Source organism: Pinus tabuliformis, chromosome Q, assembly GCF_031772625.1.
Source record: "Pinus tabuliformis cultivar Carrire ecotype Pingquan chromosome Q, CPIR1, whole genome shotgun sequence".
Lineage (NCBI taxonomy): Eukaryota > Viridiplantae > Streptophyta > Pinopsida > Pinales > Pinaceae > Pinus > Pinus tabuliformis.
Window position 1 is genome coordinate 529531741 of NC_142296.1, and position 10585 is coordinate 529542325.

The following is a 10585-nucleotide window of genomic DNA, read 5'->3' on the forward strand; positions in this document are numbered from 1 at the left end:
TCAATGCCCATATTTCAGTGTTGTTTACCAGGATCCCGGACGAGAATGAAGATGGCTTGCCTCGGCCACCTCCAATGGAGAATCCCTTGGATAACGAAGAAGGAATTCCCCTGGTGCAAGAGGGAAGTCTGCCTCAGGCTCTGGCGGAAGAATGTCAGGTTGTGGACAAAGGTAAGAGGCCTTTGGGGGAGGCCTCAAGCTCGAGGGAAGCGGCACTGCGGGAGATCGAACCTGAATTGCCGGCCTTCTTGGACGGCCTACCAGAAGGACATGGCTGGGCTTGGATTCGTGAAGCTAAGCCCGAGGACGAGCCAGGGGACGACGCGAAAGAAGGCTAAGCCCAGGTGGCTCTCTTGCATGATGCCTGGACGCGTGTGGGATCGTGGTCGGTTCTGTTATCTCTCTTGTTGTCTTTAGTCTTTCTAGTTTTTTTTCTGTTCAATGGTGGTTCTGGGTCGTATGTATCAACTGCTGTCTCTTGGTTTCTTTTCCGTTATGGAATGGAGTTTTTTTGGCTTGGGCCATCATCACAGGCCCTGTATCCATTTGACAAACTCTGCCCCTGCGTGGGTTTCACAGAGATGTTTTGTGTCTTTTTGTTGGCGGTTTGTAGGGAGATGTCTAGCTACCTTCAGGTGTTGGGTTTCACAGAAATGTAATGGGTTTTGGGAATATGTCACAGCTGCCATGGAGCCACATGAGCAGCAAGAAAATCGTATGTAAATTTCCGCTGTAAATATTAATACAAAGTAGGTAATGTTGCTTAGAAAAAAAAAACATATAATCTCAAAATTAAAGGCAATACACCCTATCCCATCCCTGTAAAACTCAATCTTCCCCACATTGAAAGCATGGTTACAATTAGGTACCTAATGTATAAGAACAAGATAAAAGACATATAGGACTATGATTTATAAGATTTCTTCAAAACCCAATCAAAACTACCTACGGCTAAAACAAGGTTGGCATAAATATGCCAAGCCTTGGCTAAATCATTAGGAAATCAAGAAAGTGGTCACTTTTTAGAATAACGCAGGTTTTTTTGGGGGGAGGATAATTACACTAAAGGTGTTTTAAAGGGGAAGTTGCTCTGAGAACTTTTGTAGTCTGTCCTATAAAAATATGTCACCTATGTGCATGACCTGGTGGTGGTGCTTTGCAATGCAAAATTTTAATTTTGTATCTATCAAGCGTCGAGAGAGAATAAACCTCTCAAGGTGCAAACATCGTTTTTTAGTGCAAAACTTAAGAAAATGTTTGCACCTCGAGAGATTTTATCCCTCTCGACCCTTGACAAATTCAAATTTAAAATGGATCTAGGTTTGTGTGTGTGTGTGTGTGTGTGTATAATTTTATTTTTATTTGTAATTATAATTATTAATTTTATTATTTTATTTTATTTTTATTTTTATGTAATTCAATCAAATAAAAATGTCTAAATCACATTTTACTACTTCTCTATGATATCTGTGGACTAATACTGTGATTTTGGATACTACAAACAACTTAAATCTCGACAAAATAAAATTCCAAAAATATTATATATATAATTTTATTTTTATCTGTAATTATAATTATTAATTTTATTATTTTATTTTATTTTTATTTTTATGTAATTCAATCCAATAAAAATGTCTAAATCACAATTCAGTGCCTGTCTATGAAATCTGTAGACCAATACTGTGATTTCATATACTACAAAAAACTTAGGTCTCAGCAAAGAAAAATTCGAAGAAGATTTTGATAATAGTCATATTGTAAAAAAATTAAGACTGCCCCGACACAAATATTCCATCATTTCCCTCCACTTTGAAATCATAGATCACAGGGAAGGCAGAGAGTAAAAGGCCATGAAGGGGTGTCTATAGACTCTTCTAAGGTCACGACGATCATGAACATGGACCCGCCAACAAGTGTTAAACAACTCAAGTCCACCTTGGGCCACACGGGGCATTATAGGAGCTTCATCCACAATTATGCCTTGATTACTGCAACAATGGAGAAGATGTTAAAGAAGGTCGAACGATTCATGTGGTTAGAAGAATGTGACGCTGCTCTTAATACACTGAAGGATAAATTGGCAAGTGCACCGATACTGGTTTATCCAAATGGAACAAAGAATTTCATGTTCACATTGATACCTTAGGTATCGCCTTGGGAGTCGTCATGGCTCATCCTGGGGAGGGAAACCTTGATCACCCCATTTACTTCGCTAGCAGAAATTTATCCACAACAAAGAAAAATTATACCACAACCGAGCGCGAGGCACGTGCGATGGTGTATTCACTTCAAAAGTTATAACATTACCTTTTGGGATGTTTGTTCAACTTTTTCATTGATCACTATGCTCTGAAATACTTAATGAACAAACCCGTACTTGAAGGTAGGATTTGAAGATGGATTTTGTTATTCCAGGAATTCGCATTTGAAGTAATTTTCAAGTCAGGTCGACTGAATGTGGGGCCATACCACCTCTCTCAGCTAGATTCAGGTGAAAGTGGAGGATCCGTTGATGATCAGCTTTCGGACGTTGATCTGTTTCGAGTTGAAGTTGTACCAGACTACTTGGAGGATATAGCAACCTTTCTAGCTACAGGTAAATTACCAGAGGAATACACAATAACACGATGGAGGCACATGGTCATTTGTGTTCTATATTATTAGTTAATTGCAGGGTAACTATACAAATTGGGCCTTGATCAAGTATTGCGCAGATGTGTCCTAAACCATGAGAGACAAAAAGTATTATGGAAGAGTCATTCACGAGTTGCGGGAGGTCATGTTGGAGGAAAGACCACCACAAGGAATGTATTGAAATTGGGGCTTTGGTGGCCCACAGTTTTCAGAGATGCAAAGGAATATGCCAGAGGGTATGACATTTTCCAACAGGTAGGAAATCCATCACACTGATATGAACTTCCTTTACAACTAGTATGAGCACTACATGTTTTTGAGAAATGGGCAATTGAATTTATAGGACCTATCAATCTACCAGCACACCACTTCCACATTAGATATATCATCACTGCCACAGAGTACCTTACCAAATGGGTGTAGGCCACACTAGTTAAAGATTGTACAGTAGATATCACCACCAAATTTATTTTTGAGAATATCATCACCAGATTTGGGTGCCCCCAGAGCCTCACTAGTGATTAGGGGACCCATTTCATTAATGAAACAATTTCCTCATTACTCCAGAACTTCATGATACAACACCATAGGAGCAACCCGTATCACCCTCAAGAAAATGGTATTGTGGATGCTTTCAACAAGATCTTAGAATAAGATATGCTCATCCAACAGGGACAATTGGGATGAGAAGGTTCCAGCTACTCTATGGGCCTATCACACTACTTTTAAATGCTTACACAAAGATACACCTTTCCAGCTAGTATATGGATGAGAGGTTGTAGTACCCGTCGAGTTCATTATTCCCAGCCTTTTCATTGCACGAGTCACTCATATGACAAAGGAAGAAGAAATTCCGAAATGGTTGGAGGAACTTTGGGAACTAGATGAGGATAGGTTCATGGCAGATTTCCATCAAATGGCCAAAAATTAGAGGCAGAAGGCATGGCATGACAGGCATATTAAGCGGAAATCATTTACGGTGGGAGGACATGTTCTACTATATGATAGTAAATTCTTGAAGTTTCTTGAAAAGTTGCAGATGCATTGGTTGGGACCTTTTATTGTTGTAGAAGTGAAGGAATCAAGAGTTGTTAAGATTGCATAACTAGATGGTGTCTTACTTCCATGATGGGTGAATGGTGCATGCTAGAAACCCTTCCAAGGGTCAAACAATTCCAATCCAAATTGATGCATCTGTGAAAGGAGACCATAGGTAGGATTAGGTAGAGTTAGTTAGTTCTTTTTCATGTATTAGTTGTGTATGTTAAATTGGTTGGTCAACTATTTCAGTTGAATTTAGTCTAGAGTAAATCTCCCATCAAGTCTCTTCCAGTTGCGGAGGTATTTCCAGCCCACTGCAACTGCTTTGGGTTGGGGATCCACACGTGTCAGGCAACGTATTCATAATAATTAGGCAATAATTCCCAGTATCAGTTCAAATTTGTGTTAAATATTTCCCATAATTCCCGTCATCAACTACTAAGTGCCTCCCATCACAACGCCATAATTACCCATCAAATCCACCCTCATTTTTCAGTTTTGCGTCATCTGAGTCAGGTCAAGTTGAACCAGCGTTAGTGTTAACATGGTAGAGACCGAGAGGGGAATGTTTTTGTAGTAATTAGTGAAGTGGTCTAGTCAAAAATGTCATGTCAATATTTTCTAGTTAATCTGCATGGAAACAATAATATTTTCAGAACCCGGAGCCGAGGTGGAAGAATTTCCAAGTCTGGAATCTATTTCCAGTTTCCATTGTCTCAATTCCAAGTTCAATCCCCCTGTGTTTTTTGTATATCAACATCATTCTAGAACAATGAATAAGGTTGGGATATTTTTCCTAGAGGTCAAATTCGATGAAAGAATCAGGGAGAGAGAGCCTCTCTACGGAAAATATGATAAGGCAGTGCTTATTGCGAATGACCTCTCGAACTCCATTCAATTTCTATCACTTAAGAAAGAGGTATAGTGAACTAGTAGTCAAGCCTGATGGAAGTCAATCCATCAAGGTTGCAGAGGACTTCAAGGGAATTCATAGGTCAACGTTGTTGAACCTGAGCAGTCTTCCTGTGTTTAGGACGACGGGAGTCACCATGAACTATACAAATCTTCTTATTAGCCGGATGCATGGAGTATCGTTATGGCTCAACAAGGAGTATCCAATACACATGGTTGACCTTCAGAGGCTCATAGGGCTATCTACTGTTGGGGCCATTGTATCCATTGCATTCCAAATAGCTTGTATCCATTGGGAGTTTCATTCATGGGTTGCGGGAGGTCCTGTTGGAGGAAAGACCACCGCAAGGAAAGTATTGCATGTGGGGCTTTGTTGGCCCACATTTTTCAGAGATGCAAAGGAATATGCCAAAAGGTGTAACATTTTCCAACGGATTGGAAATCCATCACACCTAGATGAGCTGCCTTTGCAACTAGTACAAGCACTACATATTTTTGAGAAATGGGTAATTGAATTTATAGGACTTATCAATCCGCTAGAACACCACTCCCACGCCAGATATATCATCATCGCCTCAAAGTACCTTACCATATGGGAAGAGGTCGCACCAGTTAAATATTTTACTGTAGATACCTCCACCAAATTTATTTTTGAGAATATCATCACCTAATTTGGGTGCCCCCGAAGCCTCACTATTGATCAGGGGACCCATTTCATTAAAGAAACAGTTTTGTCATTACTCCATAACTTCATGACACATTACCATAGGAGCAACCTGTATCACCCTCAAGAAAATAATACTGTGGAGGCTTTCAACAATATCTTAGAACAAGATATGCTCAGCCAACAGGGACAATTGGGATGAGAAGGTGCCAGCTACTCTATGGGCCTATCACACTACTTTTAAATGCTTACACAAACATATGCCTTTCCAGCTAGTATATGGATGAGAGGTTGTAGTACCCACCAAGTTCATTATTCCTAGTTTTTTCATTGCACAAGTCACTCATATGACGAAGGAAGAATCAATTCTGAAATAGTTGAAGGAAATTTGGGAACTAGATGAGGCTAGGTTCATGGAATATTTCCATCAAACAATTGAAAATAAGAAGCAGAAGGCATGGCAAGAAACGCATACTAAGCGGAAATCATTTACAGTAGGAGGAGATGTTCCACTATATGATAGAAAATTGTTGAAGTTTCCTGAAAAGTTTCAAATTCATTGGTTGGGACCTTTTATTGTTGTGGAAGTGAAGGAATCAAGAGCTGTTAAGATTATGTAACTGGATGGTGTCTTACTACCAGGATGGGTGGATGGTGCACGATAGAAACCCTTCTAGGGATCAAACAATTCCAATCCAAATTGATGCATCTTTGAAAGGAGACCATAGGTAGGATTAGGTAGAGTTAGTTAGTTATTTGGCATGTATTAGTTGTGTATGTTAAATTGTTTGGTCAATTATTTCAGTTCAATTTAGTCTGGAATAAATCTCTCGACAGGTCTCTTCCAGTTGAGGAGGTATTTCCACCCCACCCAATTGCTTTTGGTTGGGGAGCCACACTTGTCAGGCGTCGTATTCGTAATAATTAGCCAATAATCCCCGGTATCAGTTCAAATTTGTGTTAAATATTTCCCATAATACCCATCATCAACTCCTAAGCACCTCCCATCACAATGCCATAATTACCCATCAACTCCACCCTCCTTTTTCAGTTTTGCATCATTCGAGTCAGGTCTAGCTCAACCATCGTCAGTGTTAACATGGTTGATACTAGGAGGGGAAATTTGTTGTAGTAATTAGTTAAGTGGTCTAGTTAGAAACGTCGTGTGAAGATTTTCTAGTTAATCTGCATGGCAATAATAATCTTTTCAGAACCTAGATCCGAGGTGGTAGAATTTCCAAGTCTGGAATTTGTTTCCAATTTCCATTATCTCAAGTCCAAGTTCAAGCCTCCTATGTTTTGTGTATATCAATGTCATCCTAGAACAATGAATAAGGTTGTGATATTTTTCCTAGAGGTCGAATTCGATGAAAGAATCATGAAGAAAGAACCTCTCTACAGCAAATATGATAAGGCAATGCTTGTTGACAACGACCTCTCAAACTCCTTTCAATTTCCAGCACTTAAGCGAGAGGTCTACACCGAACCACTAGTCAAGGCTGATGGAAGTTAATCCATCAACGTTGTGGAGGACTTCAAGGGAATTCAAAGGTAAACATTGTTGAACCTGATGAGTCTTCATGTGTTTAGCATGACGAGAGTCGCCATGCAGTGTACAAAGATTCTTATTAGCCGGATGCATGGAGGATCATTATGGCTCAACAAGGAGTATCCAATACACGTGGTTAACCTTCAGAGGCTCACAGGGCTATCTTCTGTTGGGGCCGTTGTATCCATTGCATTCAAAATAGCTTCCAAGTGCGCGAGGAAGATGGGGAATGATAACTACTATAACAGGTACAATACCTAGAGAGGGGGAAAGGGTGCGCTAATAGAACCAATCAACACGCCCAATGTCAAATTCACCTGTTATATTATTGTCAGGAAGATCATGTGACATTTCTCAAGGAACGAGTGCACATTGGATACTATTTCAGTGGCAGAGAAATGTGTACAGGGCGCATAGTTGAACTGGTGTCATTTTCTAGTTCAAGAGTTGTTTGAAGCTTGCGAGAATGTATATAAGAGAGTCACTCACTTCATTTATGGATATATTTTTGTTACACTGACCATGTGGAAATGATGCCCACCAGAGGGTTGGGAATTGGCTCTAATTGTGGAAGATCAACCACTGGCTCTCTGGTATACACCTTGGCGAACCTCGGGGGACCCAAGCAGCAAAGAAATCAACGAGGCCTCCTTTACTGGATGGTACAAGAAGATGTTGGAGTTCGTCAAGGCCACGGAAAGCGTCCCAAATATGTTATTAGATGATTACTCATTGGAAATATGGTTTGACATCAGTGATGACAATACCTGGATACAGTCGAAATGTTTCAATCCTAACATGTTTCAAATGAGGGCCCAAAAGTTCATATTGACTAAAGATGCTTTCCACGCAGAGATCACTTCCTGGTTGGGGATCGTTGGAGAAGTTCGGAGGGGAAGCGTATATGTTTATTTGGAGGGATGGTTCCATAGCCACTACTGGGAGAGACATCTGCGAGATCAAGGAAGCAGATGACTGAGGAACAACTGTAACTAGTCATCAAGAGGCTCGAAACGAAAATGCACTCTATCCAGGAAACCATGGTGAACATCGAAGTCTCGGTACGTTCGTTCCCCACTTTCTTTGAATTTCAAAGTTCAAGGATGTATGATTATGTGATTGGTGCTCCCCTCTTCGCTCCGCTCCCTATAGTGGGCCCCCATCCCTAGTCAAAACCAATAATCCCAAAATCCTGACGACCGAAACCTGCAAAACCTCCAACTAGGTAAAAGAGAAAGAACACGACCACCTCCACACAAATTGTTATTCTTATAGATGAAGAACCCCAACCATATATTGTGTCACCCATTCTCGAAGAATGTCCACCTTCCACTTTCGTTGCATCACCCCGATTGCACAACCCATCACCTTGTACAGCCTCCACATTTGCCACCATCTCAGACACGTTACCCTTTGGAACACTGCTAGGAACAAAAATGGAAATGGAGGTCGACTTCATTATTCAATCCATTACTGCAGTTATCGGCGCAAAAGTCGCTCCAACTTTCATGCTATATTTATTGCTTGATTCGAGTCCACTAACGTTCACAAGACATATAACTACCCCGCCCTTAGCGCTGCAATCCATACAATATTATTTCCCTTTCATTTCCCTTCTTCAGTACCATCCCACCCCACTCCCATCCATACCAATATGCCGACATATAAACCCTTGCAACAGGCCACATCAACCCAGGGGAATTCTAAGAAGTTCGTCACCAATGGATTGTCATTGCATAAACGGTTTCCCTAATAGTCGAAAATGGGCCATGATGATCTCCAGGGCTGGTCCTCAACCCAACTATTTAATTTTATTCAACTAGCTACATGCTGAGTAGAGGCGTTAAACAACGTTCGAGAAACCAAACATAAGCAATAACAACAACAGATCCTTACCCTCACCATAAAACATGATCACCAACTCCAAGAAAAGAAACATCTTCAGAGTTAGCTTGATCGTATAATTGAAAAGTTCCAGGTACTATGGTCCTTGGTCTTAGAAGTAGTGCCTAATGCCATGGAAGATTTTGTTTCATGTACTATTGTTGAATGTCGTGATCGAATTCAAGCAACATGTGTTGATCTAGTATCAACAAATCATGAGCTCAACTGAAACCTTGTTGACACCCAAAGGGCACTGCCATACCCTACCACCCACCATGCAGTCGAGATCAAGCAGAAACTAGCATATGCGGCGGACCTCAAAGATTCATTCATCAATATCGTGGAAGAAGGTCACACCCTTCTACAACGACTTCACAACTGGTCTAGCTGTATTGCAAAGAAGAACCAACTTGTCTACCTTCTGCGCAGTCATGTCAATCACCTGCTTAATGAAGACAGGGTACTAGGGACAAGAGCCAGCGAAAGGAGATTCTAGCGCAGGTGAATGATCCTGAGAACCAAATCCATTGGATCGAATATGAATCATCTAAGGCGTAGAAGTAGATCTAGGTTTTCCTGGAATGGTCATCAATAAAGGTGACGAAGTATTCAGCACCACTGATAGCTCTAATGGACATCAGGCCACAAATATCTGAATGTATAAGTCCTAACATGCCATCTTCTATGTTATCCCTTCTTGGGAATGTTGCCTTATCATACTTCCCAAGTACACACCCTTTGCACACATCATCGTGTTATGGGCTAATTTTTGTAACCCATGTTACCATTTCCCTGAGAATCTTGAGTGCCCCATGGTGTAGATGTCCCATTCTTCTATTCCATAACTCATTTATTTCCTTCCCACTGCTACTATCACTTCTTATTAGTGTCATTGGAGAGTTGAGCTGCAATCTGTACAATCTATTACTTCTAACTCCAATTTGTCTTACCCTCTTCCAGCTTGAGTGTTTGACAGACACTTTCTTCCCTACGAATTGGATAGCATATCCCTTATCTCATAATTGGGATACTGAAATCAAATTCATACCCAATCCTAGCACATGCAATACGTATGTAGCATTGTTGCTTTCTCCCGACTCCCTCTAAAAATCAATGGTACCTCTCTCTACTAGAGTACATTTTGTTTTGTTTCCCGTCGTAATCTGGAAGTCCATTTGTTCCTCCTTGTAGCTAGAGAAATATTCTCTAAGCCTTGTCATATGAGTTGATGTTCCACTATCTATATACCAGACGCCCTGTGAAGTTGATCCCGATAAGAAAGCAAATTTGTCTTCCAGCCTAGAAGACAAATCTAAAGCCTCCTGAATGTCAATTATGTCCATGGTTATATTGAAGAATTTACAGTGTGTTATTCCTCTTTCAATCCGACGTTGATTCTGCAATTCCAAATTACTGCAAAACTCTCTGCGTCCAACCTGAAATCTGCTCAGCGAAAATCTGAGTTGTTGTTTCTCCCTCTGACTACTGGAATCACTCTCCTCGAAAAATCAATTTTTTCTACCAATCCTGCAATGAAAAATCGAACTCGTGCCCCAAAATTTTGAACTACCTGTCTTAGAATCTGCGCAGTCTCTCTGGGAATTTCGATTTGTTGCTCCCTCTGAACAACGAAATTACTTTCTTCGCTACTGAGATTCCCAACTTATCACATACACTCTGATACCATGTGAAAATTTCATTTATTGCAGTAACTATAAATTATTTTCCTAACTGTAAATTTAATTACGCAGTTTATTTTCTACGGCAAACAATGAGTAAATCGTGGATTTCAGAGATCTGTGGCTTGAATCTTTTGAATAATTGACCGGAGAATCCACAGTTTTGTCATTTTTGAACCAACGTTTCAAATCCCAAGTGGGATCCATCATCAGGATGAGAGA